Source organism: Rhinolophus sinicus, linkage group LG01 (assembly GCF_036562045.2).
Source record: "Rhinolophus sinicus isolate RSC01 linkage group LG01, ASM3656204v1, whole genome shotgun sequence".
In the NCBI taxonomy this organism is placed as follows: Eukaryota; Metazoa; Chordata; class Mammalia; order Chiroptera; family Rhinolophidae; genus Rhinolophus; species Rhinolophus sinicus.
This window is the reverse complement of record NC_133751.1, coordinates 35,064,649-35,085,263: the sequence shown is the minus strand read 5'-3', so window position 1 is coordinate 35,085,263 and position 20,615 is coordinate 35,064,649. Positions and strand designations below refer to the sequence as shown.

The 20,615-nt window shown below is 34.7% G+C and overlaps 1 long non-coding RNA gene across 1 annotated transcript; it reads right to left on the bottom strand.

Moving 5' to 3' along the window:
• Nucleotides 1-635: 635 nt before the first annotated feature.
• On the bottom strand, nucleotides 636-16,731 carry LOC109449114 (uncharacterized). The gene is made up of 5 exons (XR_012495959.1): nucleotides 16,524-16,731; nucleotides 10,146-10,290; nucleotides 7,493-7,586; nucleotides 3,008-3,126; nucleotides 636-809 (listed from the first exon to the last, which is right to left on the bottom strand). It is a non-coding gene; the product is annotated as an uncharacterized LOC109449114 (long non-coding RNA).
• Nucleotides 16,732-20,615: the final 3,884 nt, after the last annotated feature.

The window sequence follows — 20,615 nt, the reverse complement described above, 5'->3', positions numbered from 1 at the left end:
AGGCTCTCAAGCAATCCTGCAGAATGAGGTAGCTTATGTTTAACATCAGAAGCTGGGATCCTTGGAAGATTAAGGAGTCTATGTAACTTTGTACAGTTTTGGTTTGTTTCTGTCGATATTCTGATTGGCAGGCCCACCCTTCTGACTTGCTCACCCACCCCTCTGATTGGCAAGCTCACCCCACTCTTAGAATGTGACCTTCAAGCCAAGACTTGCATCAACTACAGTGGTCTTTCCCCACAGGTGTTCAGTAACTATGATTAAAAGTTGCTGTCTTATAACAATAACGTATATGTGTGTGTGTATATATATATATATATATATATATATATATATATATATATATATATATAGTATTTCCAGTTTACAATGCAAGGGACATGGCAAGGTTTTCTGCCAATATGATTCTATGATTACAAATTACTCCCCTAAAAATTGATAATAATAATATTACTTTGGAAAATAATAGATATTTTTCCCTCAAAGATGTAACATTTTGATATGTAAATTTCCCTTTTTGCCTTGCCCAGGTATCGTTTAACACTATCACCTCTAAGACCTGATCATATGAGGTAAGCCACAGTATGTACAGACAATGGTCACATATCCCCAAATAGCAAAGATTTCATTTTAATTTAGTAACTGGACATACTAGAGAGCAGGTACCTTGGCAATCTTATGGCACTTAAATCCACCAGTGAATTATCCACTAACCAGAGGGTTTCAACTCGAATTAGTCTTCTAAGAATCCTGTTAAAATTTGCAACTTGATAAGGGTCCCCCAAATCCTGAAAGGAAAGGTTCAAATTCTGAAGGGGAAAACAAAGAAAAAGCAAGTTGTCAACTTTTCAAAATAGTATTAATTAAGAATATGTTGTATATCTTATTTAAACACAGTGGTTTTCACCCCCACACACACACTTTTTTTTTTCTCTCTAAAATATTCACACTTCCAAACAGTCACAATTTTGTTGCAGATTCCCAAGGTAGTGAGCATGAAGATCCTGACCGAATCCTGATTAAAATTGCATTCAAGGTTAGGGGTCAGGGAGAGGGCAGGGTCCTCAAACAGATTCTGAAATTCTCTGAGGGTAGAGAGTGGAGGGAATAAAACTTTGTTTGGAAATTACTGATTTAAATGATTAATTATCTTTAGACTCCTTGGAGATACTCAAAGATCGCATTTATAAAAGTTTCAGAGTAAAATACCATCATTCAAAAGATGACAACTATGATTTTGTTTCAAAGTAACTAGGGACATATTTAAAAATCACTTGGCATATTTCAAAGATAGTGGATATTTTACTTTTGCTTTTAACATCGGACAACTTTGATGTAAAGAAAATTAAAACCACTCTGAGTAGTAGCATTCCTCTTAAAGGCTCTATTGCCAAAACTTAACTTTACTTTTTATTTCCACAATTTTACCATCAATTTCTGTAATAAAAAAATTATTGAATAAGATGGCAATCCTCTTTTTAAAAATTTGAAGCAAAATATTTGTTATCTTTAAAGAAATACAGAAATATCTATCTTTAAAAAGATCCCTAAGGTCTTGGTATTTTTAGACATTAAACATCACAAAATTTGATACTTTAAGTTCCATTTTCCAAAAGTATAAAAGGTCTTAATTTTGAAATAAAATAAGAAATGATAAATTATATCTATCATTTCTATATTAAATGTCACCTCCTCAGATAGGCTTTTTTTGACCACTATTTCCCACTAAGTTCTCTGTGATAGTTTAAGAGTTTATTTAGCCATTCTGTTAAAGTATAGTTATCTCAAGACCAATTAAATTTTCTGTGATAATTTATTACCAAGCCTCCATTGGCTTTTACAATAAATCCATGGTTTCAATGGCAGCTATAAAGAGTGAACGCATATATACTCTGAAATGATTACCTCTAAAGAGAGTCCTGGGAATGGAGGTCAAAGTTTTAGGTGTATTGTTTAAATTTTTCAAATAAGTAGGGGCATTGCTTAATATTTTAAGAGTAGAATGTATGCATGTATTATGTAAGAATAATTTATTTATTTATTTTTAAAAAGAAAGCACTATGCTTGGAAACAATATTCTAATTTCATATATTTTACTAACAAGTTGTGTGACTTTGGGCAAATCATTTCTCTTTCTGAACTTTCCTCTTTTGAAAGGAAGGAGTTTAGACCAGAACCTCTTTGAAACTCCTTCTTAACCCCTAATTCTATAATCCTATGCCATTCAAGACCAATCTATGAAGAAAAAGAGGCATCAAGAGACCCCAACAAGCAGGTTTTAAACTCAGGCTCATTTTCAAAATCTTCATGAACAACTTGATTGCTTCAGAAAACAAATATATGGGCATGACACATTGTTGGGAAGAAGTTGATTGACTCTTTTAGTGCTACCAAAGCATATCCTTCCCAGTTAAATCTTTAGTTCTCTGCCTAAATATGACTTGATCCAACAGGAATTAATTTGAGTAATTGCCCCAAAGCTTTGTAGTGAGCAGGCTGACTAAATGCAGGACCTATTTCCATGCTAGTGGCTCAGTCAGCAGGGTCTTTTCAGCACCAAGAAATCACAGCTCGTATCCTTCATCGATTAAAAGTTTCATTTGTCCAGCATTGCTCTCTGTTCAGACCAAGCTGGCTGCCCCAGCTGACCAAAATGCATTGTTCAAGGAACTCTAGACTGCACCATAAACTCATTGATAAAGATTATTGTCCAACAATTGACTTTAAAAAAGAAAGAAAAAAGAAAAGGAACAATTTTCTCAACTATTTCACACTTTTCCAAAGTTCAGCAATATCTGGATAAAATAAAGTTTAGAAAATAAGTAATATGTCACGATTTAGAAGGGATTTAAAAAAAGAGAGATGGAGAAGCCCCAATACCACCAGTTTTAGAGACATCTCTAAAGAGATGCTTAAACAATTCATCCTGGTAATTGCCCTTAAAAAAAGTCATAATTTAATGAACGAGGGAAATAGACTTTTTTTTTTCTGTTCTTAAAGCTCTCACCTTACAGTCTTCCCAGTTTTCTTGTAGCCATGTTTCGCATTTGGTTTTTTCAAGGACTCTTTTCCTTGGAGACAAGACACACTCCTCCTGTGTGAAGAGCAACTCTTCTGCAGAGGGTCCTAGGCAAAAGGTCACACAGTAAGATCTTGGAATTAGGTTTCAGGCAAAAGGACAGACAGCTTCATCTGATATTTGACTGGTTGTTTTAAACTTCCATTAGATATCAGAATTGAGGAGACATTATCTGTGAGCAAATAGTGTGTGCAGTAACAAAGAGTTAACTTTTAGCCCTACATAAATTGTTTCTAGCACAGGCAAGTGAGAAGAAATCACCAGTATAGTGAATTTAATCTTCATGTAATTTTCTGTTTGGAGATATGAAGTCACTGTGTTTCTCCATTTAATTAGTCATCTGGTCCTACCAGTTTTTCACTTGAGAATACATCCCTTCATTTTCAATGTCCAGACCCTCATTATTTTTCTACCTGAACTGTAACTATGTTCTCTTGGATCTCTTTGTTCGCAATCTCCTTTCCCTCAAAATAAATGATACAACTGCCATCCAGCCTTCCTAAAGCACAGCTTTTACCATACGATCTTCATGTTCAAAACATTTCAGAAATTTCCTATTGCCTACCAAATAAAGATGTACCATTCTGGCTTGTCAAGCAAGGTTTCCCACAATCTTATCCTAATCCTCATTTCCAAACTCATTTCCCACTATTTCTAACCCTATTGTTCTCCAAATCAGGTTTGCACAAAACTTCCAGGGTTAGGGAAAGGATATCCTATGGCCAATCTGGAGTTGGCTGCTAGGTAATTGTATAACTCCAGATGACTATTTTTAATTTTCTGAGCTTCAGTTTTCCACATCTGCAACAATACAGGAAAAACTGGAATCAAGAACCCAACTTGAGGTGAATTTGGCGAGTAAATATGTTTGTTTGAAGTTCATTATGCTGTATAAAAATACTGATATCTAGTACTTTTTAATACCAAAATACTATCATAGACCGACATATGCTATCTTATTGCCAGAAACCCCTACACTCTATTGTGCTACTCCAGACAAACTTCACTCTGCTATGATGTCAACCAGACCCCCGGCAGCAATCCTAAACTAAATGATTTCAATTCCCTCCCAACTCTAACATATTGTGTTCGCCATGAGTCATATCTGGGACCAGTTTTACACACTTCTAACACTCCATTTTTCTAAAATGCATGATTCCTCTCACTTCAAGGGTGAAAAGAACCCAGAAAGAGGATACTAAAGGCATCAGGAACAAACTTTGTTTGTGTGGCAGGTTTGTCTGGGCTGTGGTGGGAGACAGGGAGTCAATTTGTGAAGGATTTATGGAAAGCAATACGAGAAAGACTCCCATATTTCATTATTTTTGACACAAACATCAGTTCTTTCATTAGGCGCAGGTGGAAAGCAAGGTGTAATCTGCTCTTTCAGGCACTTCTCTCATAATAAACTATTGCCAGCCAGGAAATAACCAAATCCTGAAGGCAGCAGTGTCCCAATCAATTTACAAGTGAAATGTTCTTGTGTTAGGAAACTCTCTTCTTCATTGATTAGGATGATTGGAGTTAAAAGTCATAGAACTGGAAAAACTGGAACAATCAGCTAATTGACTGAGAAGCACTTGGGCTCTATTGTCTTTAACACCAATACCCAGTTTGATAAGTTTCCTTGTGCAATATATACCCCAGAGTTTATTAAACTTTGCCCTATACTGTTCGTTTGACTTCTATTGATCTTCTGCTCTTTCAATTATTTTTTTTAAAGCAGTTTTCAAAGATTTCTTTGAAGGTGGAGGCCAAAAGTCACATCTACTGTAAAGAGTTGCATTAAATTGAATTATTTCTTTTCTTTTTAAAATCAGATTTGATTATAACTGAGGATATATCTTAACAGCCGAAAACTACAGTTTGGAATATCTGACAGCTCAGGGGTGTTGGGTTTCCCCTGCTCTCTCTGAGACTGTTCTTGGTCCCCTCACTGGATTTGTAACTCGTAACAACAGTGACTGAATTAGTTTGCTGAGGGATTTTCAAACCGAAAGTATTTATTCTTTAAAGGATTTCCACCAACAGTTTGCTCTTTTGCTTCATTTAATTGGGAGGAATTGTCAGTCTTGATCTGGAGATCAAAGTCTTGGGAAATTGCTGTTTATCACACACCAGATAACCTTTCTTTTTTTAGGAACTCTTCCTGGATGTACAATGGTGCAGTTGAGACCAACTGAAGTAGTTTTGATGGGTGTTTCAGGATCTAATCTAGAAGGACAGTAATTCTTATCAGAATGCTTTGAAAAGCATTTGTTCTCCTCTCACACACACAAAATAACTTAAACACAATTAAGGGCAACAAACCAGGGAGATCTATTTTTTTATGGTTTAAGGTGATGGGATTTTCCAATATTTTCCATCCCCTAGATCATACTCCATTCTCACTAAGCAAGAGATTGTGTGTTGTTAATGATCTATGGAAGGAAAATGGGCCTTATCTCTGTGCAGAGATGTGTCCTCAGCATGAATGGCCACATTGGTCATTGTGTGGGATTGGATTTGTTGAGGGATGGCCTCAGCACATGACCTGGCTGCTTAAATCAGGGAAGGAGGGAGGCCATTGGACTCTCTTTACACGTTTTCAGTTTACTTCTCCTACATTTTATTCTCTGGTCTTCCCCTCCAATTTCTTCAATTCTGTAGTTCTCTCTAAACCTCACTCTCCATCTGTGTTCAGCATACAATTTATTTTCTCCTCATGTGGCTGCCACAATCATCAGCTACCTCCCTCACACATGTAAATGTCAGCACACTTACTTTATCACTCTTCTTACTTTGTATTTGAATTTCTTCCTTCCCTGCCTTCCCCTATACCTCCTAAACTGGTGTGCCTCATTGTATGGCCCTTACATAATCTGCACCAGAACTTCCTGTGATAATTCTTACAAAGGGAGATACTGGGTCCCCACTCCATACTAACTACATCAGATTTGGGGGTGAGTAGGGCCTGGGAACCTGAATTTTCACACACCTCCACATTCTAAAGTTTAATAGCCAACTGAGCTTAGCCCACTTTAGCTTCTTATGTAGCCCTCTCTTCCTTTTGCTGATGAATTCCTTACATATTTGACACACTGCCTCTACTTCTTCTGGTCTCATTTCTTCCAAATTCCCCATAATTTCTTGCTCTTTGAAAAATATTCTAAGGTCCCCAAAGGACAAATCTAATTTACCTCTAGTTGGACTATCTACTATTATTTTAAAAAATAGGAGTCAGTGCTTAGCTGCAAATAAAGCTGATGGTTAAAACATAAGAACCTATTTTACTCATTTTCAGAAAATGATGCTACTTAGTCTCATTCTTTTGTCAACTAAGTTTGAGTAAAAGAAGAAAGACATTGTGTGAGTAAAGTAATGCAGGTGAGAGGGGGAAATGAGCAGATGAATATATCTAAGCCACTTTTTTTCTAAATCAATATTGTAATTGTACAATGTAACTGCCAGTCTGCAAATACAAATGGAAGATTTCCAAGATATTTGATCTTCTATAAAGACTGAATAATCACTGAACAGGAATGATGTCTAATGTTATTTCATCAGCTTATGGAGGATGCAAAAGAGACATGAAAAATGCATGGCCACTGTTCTTACATTATTTATAATCTATTGAAAGTTACTTACAGAAACCAAACTATAATCTTCCTATACTAACCAATTATGTATATCAAGGCTGCAGACCATGATTCTTCATACTGTCACAGTAATTTTCATATAAAATCTTATTGGATGAAAAAGGAGTATTAAAACATTGGTTATTCTACCAAAGTTAAAATGTTTAGTAAAAATATAAAATGAGATGACCTGGTTTATTTACTCTCTTTTGATACTTTAAAAAAAAGTGCAGAATTAAATCAGGTTAAAGTCATCCATTGAAGTCACAGTGTTATCCATGATCATGAAATATAGTAAATAAACTAACTTTCCAAAAAGCTCATGGTTAAATAAGTTTAATATCCATATGATGGAAATATATGCAACCTTTAATAAACATGTTTTGGGTAATGTTTAATAACATGGAAGAAATACTCACAATATCAAGAGTAAGTGGAAAAACTCAAGAAACAAAATAGTTCATACAATTCTGTAAAAGAATTATATTCATATAATGCTTTTCAAAGAAAGCCTAAATGGAAATAAAAGTCACAGTGACTATTTCTGGATGGTTGAATTACAGGTTCTTCTTTATCTATTTTCCAGTATTTAGTACTGAACATTTATTATATTTATAATCAGATATTACAATATGCTTTTAAAAGTGGCTTCACTATATTAACAATACCATGCTCTTGAAAAAGGAAAATTTTCTACCTCCAAGTAATATTTTTTTATTTCAAGGAATGTCTTTTAATTTGAAAAAAAATCTACTCAGAGCTTGTACACAGAGAATATACACATTTGTTCTTTTACCTTCTCTTACTCTTGGGCAACGCAGTTGACTTCCTTGAATGTCATGTTGTTCTACCTTGTGCCAAGTGAGGTACTTAAAAGAATCTGAGGGAAGCTTTAAAATAAGAAAGAAGAGAAACATCACCTGGCAGTATATATTTCATTTAATTTTATGTGTAAAAGAGATGCAAATCCATGCCAAACATTCAGCCACACAGAACTCCGAGTACCTAATAGTGTGCTTGTAGAAGTCATTCTTTTTCAACTTTGCATCTCCAGTGCCTGCAACTGATCTATGTTTGATAGTAAATATATAAATATATGTACCCATTCACGAATCCACTTTACACCACCTCTGACACATCGTCCTTTAATATTTACTCAGCTCATAAACGTGAGGAATCTAATCCAATTTTAGAAGAGTTCTAATTGTTAGGAGTCTTCTTTCTATGGGCCCCAAAGAATCCATCCATGTGTGACTACTATTTTAAGTGTTGCATAACAGCTATGATCTTGTTCCTAAGTCAATCAATTATTACTCACAGATCATGGTTTGCAAATTGCTACACTTCCAGGAAGAACATGTAGTTCTCCTTGAGACGAGCACCAATTTATTGACATTGTTCTTAAATGTGTAGCCAGTAGTAAATGAAACATTTCAGGTCTGGTCATCTTTGTTGCAGCCAATATATATATTAATGACCAAAATACGTTTCAAGGTCATATTTTGGGCAATTTTATATTGTTTACTATTATTGAGATGGTAGTCAGTCACACTTCTTATCTTACATAGCTTATGCTAGTTTCAAGGCTAACACAAGCATAAAGATATATCATTAGGAAAATAGTATGTGGAATACATACACCACAGATTCATTCTTCTGTTAGCCAGTGTCATACACATATACAAACAAACCTAGAATATTTGATTTAAAGAAATGTCAATAAAGTATTTGGAACAACTGCATTCATCTCACAGAGCAACATTTCACAGAGCTTATGCTTTTTTTGAACAGTAAACCTATGTGACTAACAACATAAAAAACATTTCCACTATTAAATGAGCTTATGAGGCTCTCGATTCAACCAGGTTCAGTATCACTCTTTATTATCAGACTTCTCACAGACTTTAATATTCTAGTATATATTGTGAGTCCGTACTACAAAGGTTTCCCCTGAACTTTTAAAACAAAGAACCTTTTATTCTTGGAGCAGCATTTGGGACTGTGCAGCTTATGAAGCAGAATTGGGGCAAAACTGCCTCAAAATAAATTGGCAAGAGGTGGCTTTTAAATGATCATTTAGCTTTGATCTTTTATTTTAATTACTTACTTACTGAATGGCCTTGGTTGTCCCAGTAAATATCTAAATACCTTCATTAAAAAAATAGAACTAGTAATAATAGCTCTTTACCTTATTAACAATAATACTAAAATATTAATGATTGAGCAACTCTTTGAGATAGACTGATGATTTGCTAACATGCTTTCAAGTGATTTACTCATTCTTTAGAACTATTCTTTAAAAAACTAAGAAACACAAATACATTTTAGATTATTGAGGAATATAGTTCGTGGACTATTTTTGGTTGCTCAGTTTACATGTTTATAGAGGCTTCTTTTCCAAACTGTTACGTGTTTTTTGGAATTTTGTTTGTTTGTTTGTTTTTTTGCTTCTATCACAGAATAAAAACTTCTTAGAAGTTAAATTCCCAGGAGTTGCCACACTCCATTACCTTTTTGTGCTTTTTCTTGAGGCTCCTGCTAGGAATAAAAAGAATCTAGGCTAAAGCTATATTTGAGGAGAACGTTTTTCAACTGACATTTAATTTTGTGCAAAAACCTCTTTATTTGTTTTTTAAAGGAATTATATGTGTGATTTTGGTATTTCTGACATTGTAGGAACATAAGTCATTGCTTTTCTTTGTTTATATCCATGTAAGGTTGTCAATGTGTTATAGTTGTGTGACTTGTTTCTTCTTAAAGGAATAGTGAATATTTGTGCCTTACCCTGCTCTTTTTTCTTTTTTAATTCTGATAGACCAATTGACTGATCTATTGATTCAATAAATGTTTTCGAAACGAGTATGCTTCATTTGATTCATTTATTCAAAAATATATATTGTGCTTCTTAGGCACTCTGTTATGCACTGGGGATACAGAGTAAAATAAAATGTGGCATTTGTGCTTGAAAAACTCATTTTCTATCATTTGAAAGCCAGACATATAAATAACTCATCTTGATCCAGTGGGATAAGTGGAACAATTGTAGATAAAGGAAAGAAGGGAAAAGCCCATATGATTCCACTTAGATGGGTCAGAGACAGAGTCTTGGTAATGGTGAGTTTGGAAAGGGAAAATCTTATGTTGTCAACAAAGGACATTCCAGGAAGAAAAAAACATGTATCTTAGACTAGAGACAGAATTTGAACTTAGTGGGAGAAAGGAAGGAATGTCATTTTTGTTTTCGTGTTATCTTTTCCACTCATCTCTTTATCTTCCCCCACCCCAGCTTCTTTCCATTTCTCCTCTGAGTTGGGATTGAGAGTTTCAACCTTTCATTTGTCCCCCAATTGAAAGGGTCTATTTATACACTTATTAAAAAGTGATAAATATAAGATAAAGTACCTTGTATAAATTTATCTTTGGGTAAAGGGCTAATTAAAAGTATTCACCTGGGATGATATTCCAGAATCTGAACGTGGATGAAATGTTCTGTTCCTTGACAGAGCCGACCACTTGTGTGACTCACTCAGATCTGAGCTGTATGATGAGTTAGATGGATGAATCTTCTCACTGTTTGTGTTTAGACCTGAGGAGCTGAGTGAAAGAAAATGTTTAAAGTATTGTGTATCTCCTTTAAAGTCTTTAAGTATAAATACCTTTGTATAAAATGACAATAGCAATAAATTTTAAGTGCCAACTTTCCCATTTAGAGGAGAAATAGATGATACCCTAGGAGTTTACCTAAATCTTAGGACTTTCACATCTTACCATAGTCCACACTTTTATGGCTAACAGTCACTTAAGATAAATTGTCCCCAAAGTTAAGGGTGTCTATGTAGACTGCATTTCTTAGAAGAGTAGATCTATTGATACACACAAATGCACACACTCATTTATGAGATATGAACAAGGAAGTCAGCCCTCATATTGGAATATCATTCCTGGCAGAACTACCACTACAAATGTGGCACAAGCGAGCCTCTGTAAGCTCCCTGTTGCTTTTCCCATTGAGCTGGGTCTTAGGATTTCCCTGAAATTTTCTCCAAGCCTTTTAGAATTGCTTAAATTGGTGGCAAAGACATTTAAAAATCAGGTTTTTCAATCAATTTTACTCAGTTGGCAATACTACTCAACCATTTCAGTTAAGAACAATCCAGTTCTCTCTGAATTCCCATTTTTATACCACTGAGATATGTCTTTCCTGCTCTCCTATACTAATTCTCTGACTTAATATTCATCGTTATTCTTACACTTTTCTCTTTCTCCCCAACAGTGCAATTGGTACTGTATATTTTTAAGCCAATTTTAAAATAATATATAAATATACCTCTTTATGTTAAGTAAAACTAGAAATCGTATTTCTATTTCTTGCCTCTTTTTACTCTTGATCATTTTTCAGGCTCCATGAATCTTAAGAGACAGCATTCTATATTTTATGGCACAGTTATTGTGCCCCGGTGGCAATTTTGTTTACAAAAAAACTATGCATTTCTTGTATATTGAGGTTGCCTTCATGAGCATTTCTATAATACAGAAATGTCTTCCATTTTTCATTTATTAACTGAGTGGGTACAGTAAAAGAGCACCACCATTACATCATACTCTAAAAAATAGCATGACTGTGACATTAAAACAACAAAAAATATATACATTATCATGGAGAAAATTATTCTTCCATCTGCCATTAAATTTAAAAAAAAAAATTTTGTCTTATGTAAAAAGTCAGAAAATATATGCCTCTCATATCTTCTTTCACTTGAGCAATTTTTTAATAGTTTAGGTATTGTTTCTTGAAATTATGTAAGAGTATCTTGCCTTAGAAACAAATTAACAAACATTAGAACAGTATTAAATTGTGCAAAATTTATTATTCTTGAATCAGGTAAATCCTGCCATCTATAATTGGAGTTTTGGGCAACAATCAGGGAGAAAGAATTGGGGGAAAATAAAATATCAGGGGTGAACGGCAAATTAAACTTACTTTTTTGGTTCATTTGGTTCATTAAAATCTGCTAGCAATTTTATACCAAAATGAAATCAGGGAAATAAGAATAATGAACATGGCTGAATCTTTCTTCAGCGACTAGTGTTTGGTGATTTGAAACTTCAGTCAGTGATGGTTACACAGTCAGAAACTCAGTTAATAGAAAAACCTGGAAGTCTCCCCCTCCCTTGTTTTTTAATCTAAAATGTGAGAAATGGTCTTATTTTTCTTATATAATCTTCCCAAGGCAGGGCACGGGGGAATAATAAGTTCACATAATTAAAATATTTGATAAAAGAGACATAGTTGGTTGGGGTTTTACCGTGCTTTCCTTTCGTAGTGCTATAAGACTAAACAGAATAGCTTCAAGGTGAAATTAAGTTTAAACGTAACTGAAAATTGCCTTGCTAGCTTTGTTTACATCAGATCATTTTTTGAGTTTAAACTAGAAGAAATCTTTATGCCATTATCCTGATGAATGTCAGTCATTATTAATAATAGAAGGTAATTAAAAATTTGCTAACACAATAGGCAACTAACATCCTCCCCCCGCCCCCATCTCTTTGTCTCCATCTCTGTCTCTCTGTGTTCAGAATGATTGATGATTGATGATGAGTTTCAACTAAAGACAAGATTACCTGAGAAGATTCTAATCAGTAGAGGACTAATCTTCCAGTGTGAAATCTGTTTGTAGGCCGCCCAATCTGGTTTTCTCCCCTCACATTCTTATATTTCTCCTGGTCCCATGACAGAGTGTAGTGGCAAAGGACAATGTGCTGGGATGTTGTGGTGAAAACTTTGGGGCATGCTCACAGTCTTGGCTCTGTTACTTCTATCACAAATCCCATACGGAAATTTTCTTAGCCTGCTTTTTTTTTTTTTTTTTTTTTTTTAATCTCAGCAAAATAAGATAGTTTCTGATCTTGTAGTTTAAAAAAAGAAAAGAAAAAAATAGGACATCTTCCAGGTTATATAACTAATCCCAACTCCTCTGTCAGTGCCTTAATGTGCACATCAATGTTGGCAACATTGTGAGATCTAAGGAATCCTGTGAACCCTGTGAATCTAAGGAATAGTTACTACTGCATCCTTGGGCAAGACACTGCATTCTTTCGTCTTTAATAGTCAGATGATGATGTGGACTCTACCTGAGGGACAGCGTTTTTTTGTTTTGTTTTCATTTTGTAACATTATTGCAATGATGACAGTTACTACTACTACTATCATTTCATTGTTAACATTTATTGATCACTTTCCATGTGCCAGGTACTGTAGAAGAGCTTTACATGGATTAACTCATTTAAGCATTGAAATCACCTAATGAAATGAGTAATATAATGATTTTGATTTTACAGATGAGGAAACTGAGGCACAGAAAGGTGACAAGAACTTGCCCAAGTCACACAAGTAAATGACCAAGTAGTTTTAACTACTAGGATTCAAATGAGATTCAGATAAGCTACTGTGGTTCTTTAAATAACCGTAATGTTGTATCATAATTAATGTGCAGTTATTAAGGAAAATCAATAATATTAGTTTTTCCCATTCAATTGCCCCACTTAAGTACGTATAAATAACTGCACTAGTTTATAGAACACATAAATCTGAGCAGTTATTATTTACTGAAAACAAAAGTTAAGCCTTCAGTAGTAGAACCTATGAGAACACTATTACAGATAACATCAAGCTGTTTTTCAAACCCTCTTTTACTTTTCCTCCCTAAAAGAACATAAAACCAGACACATGCAGTTCAGTTGGTATATTGGTTTACCCATTTTTAATCTTTCTGCCTGCAGTGAACAAACAGTTATCATAAATTGCAAATCTAAACCCTTATGAAAGAAGAATTAATATTATTAATGCTCTAATATGAGGCTGCCACGGAGAAGATGCCGCAGCTAAAATTGCATGGCATTCATCAGCAGTGATTTATAGTGTCTTTAAAGTAGGTAACACTATCTGAATTGGCCATCTACGCCTGGTTTTAAAAAGTGTAGAATGGCCAACAAGAAGGAATGAGGTGAGCTGAGACTGCTGGATGATAAACAACAATAATATAACTCATCAATTCATGGGCACCTTTCATCAGAAGATTGCAATGTCCTTTACAATCACGAATTTATAAGCCTCATAAATTGCCAGCTGCCACAGGTGCTATCTGTTTAATTAAAATGTCAAGTTGGTGATTATGTAACTTTGTAAGGTGAGTGAAGGAGGAAGTGACAGATGGCCTACTTTTTATGGTGAAGCTGAACTCTTGAGTTAAAGGAAGCAATCCAGAAGGCCAGTGGGCCCCTTTCAGATACCTAGGGTTGTCAAAATTGTATTGCATATGACTCAATTTCTAAATGTTCTACATATATTTAATGCTGCATCATGAGAGCTTTTTTTTTTTTTTGGAAGGAAGAAAATATCTCAATCTTATTTTTCAGTTAGCAAACTTTTCCCAAATCCTTAAATTCCCTCTCTCCCCCTAAATAGAACTAGGTTCTCAAATTTTGTGGGATCTTAAAACCAGGAACTTCTGAGGTACAGGCTAGAAACAAATCACCGTGGACTCTAGAGCATTAAATTTGGATGAAAGGAAATATCAAATCAGCCTCTTTAATTTCTTTGACAATTATTTTTATTTTTTAAATCCAGAATTCCTGTCCTCTCTATGCCTGTATTTTATTCATTTATGAAATAAGTAATGATTATGCTATCTGCATGCTAAAGATGGTAACGAGATGATAGAGAGTCCTCTGAAAAGAATTCTTATAATGTCAGGAAGGAATTTGATATTACAATTTAGTAGTTTTTGAAATGGCAACTTAAATATACCCGGTTTTTAAATTTGAATGTTATTATGTTTAAGTTTCTATTGGATCCAAATTAAGAACCTGAAATGAAACCAAAAAGTGAGTAAATAATAATATAGCAATGAGCTGTTCTGAAAAACTATGTGTTTTACAGATAGATATTCCAAAAATATTTCAGTCCCCAAAGCCTAGGATTTTAGCAGACAAATCTTAAATTATTTAGATTGTCCATTCTAAACTCATATAATAATATTATAATTTTGAAAAACATACGGCTAAAATTGTTATTTTTCTACTTCTATCTGAATGAGTCACAGTTTAATTTTATGTGACTCTATTTGTATTCTTATTAATTTTGCATGTCTCTGTGGCACCCGCCCCATGCACATTCCTATAAACACAAATAGGCACCCAAATTAAGGTACAGCAAGAATAAAAGAACAAACACCTGTAAAAGTTCTTCAGAGATAAAGCTTGTAAACATCAATAACTATTAGTGGGTTTGTGACATTTATAGAAGCAAAACATATATTCAAATATCAGAAATAATGAAGGTGCAGAGACTGAGATACTGCTATGCTGCCTCTACAAGATCATATTTAGAAGTTTTTACAACTACTAACCACATATATAGCTGCTACTTAGAAGATTTTCAACACTTGAGGAATGTTTTACTACTCCATATGCTGTTACAACTTTGAAAATTCAACCACATACAACACCACAAGAGAGAAGAAGAATATAGGCACTAAAGAATAATATGGGATGGAGCTAGGTTTTGTGAACAGAGGTAAAACTGTAAAATCCCCAATAAAATTGACTGTATATTAGAAAGATGTTATGAATAAAACTTTTGTTTCTTGATATGCAGCAATGTGATTAAACAAAAATACTGGCACTAAGAAAACTTATCCTTCCTTCCTCCCTCCCTCCCTCCCTCCCTCCCTCCCTCCCTCCCTCCCTCCCTCCCTCCCTCCCTCCCTCCCTTCCTTCCTTCCTTCCTTCTTCCCCAATCCCTCCCTCTCTAAAATAATTTTTTAAAGATTTACTAGTTTATAAAAATAGTGCTCTTAAAGGTCACTTTATACAGACCTCACAAATAAACCTCTTCTTGGCACAGTGTAATAAAGGGTGTCGGAAAACAGGGAAAGATAAAGTTTATAATTCTTTACAGAACTTCTACCCATTTAAAAACTATTACTTCACAAGTCCATTTCTACAAATTATGACATAATTTTTAACATTGAAATCAACATGATATCTAGACACTGAGTTTGCTAACAAAAATAGAACTTCTATAATAGAATTGCTTTGGCCTCTAAATCCCTACCTATACGTGCTTCCTCTCTCAACTATAGACAATAAATGAAAGCTACAAATAAGTTTCATACAAATTTTATGAAACCACAGTGTACTTACGCCTGAAAATTAAAGGTACAACTCTCTTTTTTAAGCATGAGAGTCAGGTTATACACCAATATAAAGACAAAAATATTGTCTAATTATCAGCATGATTTGAGAAACATTTACAAAATAGCTATGAAATTTAGGAATGAAGAAATAAGAATTGAATTTTTGCCTCTTTAATATGATTTGTGGCTTTAATGTGCTAGTACAAGCCCTGTTTTTCTGTGGTAGGTTTTCATTTAAACTTAAGTAATAAATATTAGCTAATAAGGAATAACAATTAGCCAATTGATATTTCCTTTTGGTAATCTTGTCTATTTTCATCCTGAAATTCACACATGCTCTCTTAAAGAGCCCTGTGTGTCTATAGGTACATGTCATTACTAAAACAGTAAACCCACTTCCTTCTGCTATAACAATGATCGCAGAAATTGCATTGTACTTGTAACCAGTTGCACCATATTAGGGAAGAGGGTGGCAGTAGGGTTTGCTTCTCTCCCAAAGCAACCATCATCACTAACACAGTTGCATGACTTTACATCTTTAAGTGACATTGAACCCGGTAACACAATCTATGTTGGTTTGTTTTCTCTCAAGTAATGACTTAGGTTACTTTTAACATTTCATTTTCTTACCTCTCAGACATGTCTTGCCGGTACATAAAGTCCCTCTGGCCTTCATAGAGCTATTTTCCTGAAGACATTTTTCACCATGCTCCCAGGAGAGTGTATGAGAGCTGTCCACCAAGAATCTGTAGTCTCTTTTGGGGGTCTTCCATGTGTTCACCGTGACCAGGGAAACAAGCTGTAACTTAGCAACATGACCCTTCAGGAGGTATTGTTACTGATCTCTTAGAGCTCATCAAAGAATCCCTGTGCTCCTGGAGCAGCGTAACACTGAACTTCGTTTCCAAGGAATAGTCTAAACTGTGGTATAAGTAAACCTTGACAACAGAAACATAAATGACAGCAGAGGGAACAGACATCCACAGCATCCCTTAAAGGTTGCTGTCTGCAGTTCCATTATTTCTTGAATGGTTTGCATCTGGCTTGTGTTTATATGAAGTCATATTTGTGCAATACATCCCTCAGTATTTGGTTTCTTGCTTCTGTTCTGTAGTTTCAGAACCAGCAAAGGAACAAAAAGGAAATTATCTAATTCCTACTTGAACGTTGCTCAAATAAAACTTCTTTGAATTAAAGAGAAGGAATTCTGCCTTGTTCAGTACAAGACAGAAATAATAGATTTTTTTTTTCAAAGCAAAGTTTTACAACTTTTGACAGAAAAGGGAGAGACTATCATATTATATTCTACACTCATTTATTGGTCCAACAAGTATGCTCAGAGCGCCTGCTATGTACACAGATGGCACTGTGAATTTTTAATATCATGAGCTGATAAAACAAAAGTCCTCTCTACCTGAAACTTGTATGTCTTCTTTCCACAAACTGAAAAATGTTAGAAGTATTTTTGAGGACTGAAAAACCGTCGTTTGCCAAAAGCACAGCAAATACTGCCATAGTCTTTACTGCTTCAGGGGAACAAGGCATTTAGGAAATATTTTTATTCAAAATCTACTTTCAAAACATGATATATGGCATATCTTGGAAAACCCATTATTCCTTTTTTGCTGTGCAGTGGTGATCCATCCATAGACTGAAAAAGTTTTAGTAAACTTATGAGTGAGTTTCATATCAAAAGAATGTAACATATTCTTCTTCACATGAAATTTTTGTTAGAACTTCAGTTTTATATATACAAAATGTTGCAGGCTGAAACTTAGCGTAAAAACCTCTATGCTAAAAAAAAAAAGTAACATATTTGATAAAGATCACAAATTGATTTGTTTCCATCCAAGTTAGTATAATTTTTTTTAAAAACTATCAAATACCTAAAATGTTATGTCTCAATTTTCTGTAGATTTTTCCCACAATGGGGTTAGAGAAGCCAACTGTCAGACATTTTTTCACCCTTGTCTTTTCTAAGCACTGTAGGAATTTCCCCAAGTCCAAAAGTTGTAGACTGATATTATTCAAAAATTAATTAGTAAAATAAATAAATCACAATTGGTCTTAATCTATCTTTTTAGCTTTGTAGCCCATGACAACTACTCCACACCTCCCGTTCCTCAGACAAAAGCTGTGTAATACTTCAGTGGTGTGATTCTGACTTTTCCTTAGATCATGTTGGGTACTTAAAAAAAAATCCAATGGACAGGGCCTTCCCCAACCAAATATAATAAATAAGAATGTCTTTATAAAAGTGAGCAAGGCCCAGACATCATAATGTTTAAAAGGTTCCTGTCATATACCTTCAAATTCTTACTTACTTGCACCTACCTCTGTATAGCAGAAGGTGGTTCATGACCACGAGTAGTCTCACTTTGAAATGTATAACCACTCACCTTAAGGTGTTGTCTGGAAATAACACTATGTTCCCAGATCCGTTCTCTCCCTCAGTCTCCCAGATGGTCTTCATACCTTCTCCTCTCTCTTCTGACTTCCACGATCTCTGACTCCATCCTCACTCTCACCCAAGAAATCAGAAAAGAATTTCCACAGTATACCATCATCCATTATCCATCCGTTCACATCTGCCCAACCGTTTGTTCTGTTTTCCTCTCTTTAACAGGTATGACTTATAAATTCTTCTTTTGTGGATCAGATTCTAGCCCTTCCTCTCTACCCGAAGCCATCGATTCTCTCCCTTCTGTATCAATTTCTCCTCTCTACTGAATCATTCCCACAAAGATAATAAATGCTGTAATATTTGCCATTTAAAACAAAACATGCCCTTCAATCCACTTCTTCTTTCAGTTTTGATCCCATTCCTTTACGTACATTACAGAGTGCAGGAATAGTGTTAAAAGTATTGTCGTCTATGCTTGTTGCTTCCAATTCTCTTCCCCGCCTCTAGTGAACTCACTCAAATAATGTTTTTATTCCACTACTCCACTGAAACTACATTTGGCAAGGTCACTAATGACTTTCAAGTTACTAAACCCAATGGTCAATCCCTAATCCTTATTCCCTTTATCTAGCCACTGCATTTGAAACATAAAGTTACTCTCTTGTCCCAGAAGCACTCTCTTCATTTGGCTTCTAGGACTCCATGCTCCCCCGGTTTTCATTCTACTATATAATCTCTTTTGCTATTCCTTTGTCAGCCTGTCCCCAATCTCTTAATCAATATGCCCAGAGTTTAGACTTCTTCCTCTCTTAACTCTCTCCATTGATGATCTTATCCATTCTGAGGGCTTTAAAAACCATCTATATGCTAATGACTCCAAAATTTATAACTCCATCTTAGACCTCTCACTTTCTTGAATCCCAGACTCATATATTCATTCACCTGCCTACTTGAAATTCCTCTTGGAAGTTTTATAGTTTTCTAATATTCCAATAATAAACTTCTAAAGCTCCTATTCAAATCAGCATCTTTCATATTTCCATGTATTCAAGCCAAAAATTATGGAATTATCCTCAACTACTCTCTTCTCTCAAACATAATACTCATTCTGAATAAAATTCTATAAGCTCTACCTTCAAAATTCATTAAAAGCTGACCACCGCTCACCCACCCCACAGCTACTACCCTGGTATTTCTTAATAATATTATAACAGGTCTCCTGCTTCAGGCCACACCTCCCTACATTCTATCCTCAGACACAGTGCCCAGAGTGATTCTGCTAATATACCAGTCACTCTTTTAATCAAAATACTTCACTGGTTACCCCATATCACAGAGACAAAGAAAAGATTAGGATACTTACAATATACTACAAGGCATTTCTGTATTGATGTAAAAAATAGTAATTTTAACATGAATTAATAATTTGACATGTTGATGTTATGTACCCTGATTTAATGCACGGAGAAAGATATATCATCACTTCTTTTGGATTTTTGCCAGCATTGCCTAATGTCAATCTAAACATCAAACTCAAACTGAGGGATGGTCTACAAATAACTGACCAGTGTGCTTCAAAAGGCATAGGTCATGAAAGACAAGAGAAGACTGGAGAAGTACCACAGATTAGAGGATAGGAAAATACAATGAGGGATCCTGGATTAGATCCTGGATCACACACACAACAATATTATTGAAAAATTGTTGAAATTCTAACAAGTCTGTAGCTTATTTAATAATATTGTGCCAATATTTATTTCTTGAATTTGATCATTGTACCATGGTTGTGGAAGATTTTGACAGTAAGGAAGCTAGGTGAAGGGTATGAAGGAACTCTGTACTCAATTTGCAAATTTCAGTAAGTCTAAAATGATTTTATAATGAAACATAATAGAGAGCTGAAAACAATACTCCAACACACATATGGTCAATAGGTTTCCAGGTAGGTACAAATGCATTTTAGTGAAAAAAGGTAGACTTTTCAGCAATTGGATAATAATATCCCCTGCTCTCTCTCCCCACTCAATGAGCTTTGATGCATACCTTGCACTGTGTACAGAAATTAGGTCAAAATGGATCATAGACCAACTGTAAAACTTAAAACCATAAAAGTTCTAAGATAACTATGAGTATCCCTTTGTGACATTGGTGTATGCAAAAGTGACTTAGATGTGACACCGAAAACATTATCCATATAAGAAAACAATGATAAACTAGATTTCATCAAAATTAAGAACATTTGTTCTTCAAAAGATACTTATAAAAGAATGAGAGGACAAATCACAGACTTAGAGCAAATATTTTCAAATTTTGATAAC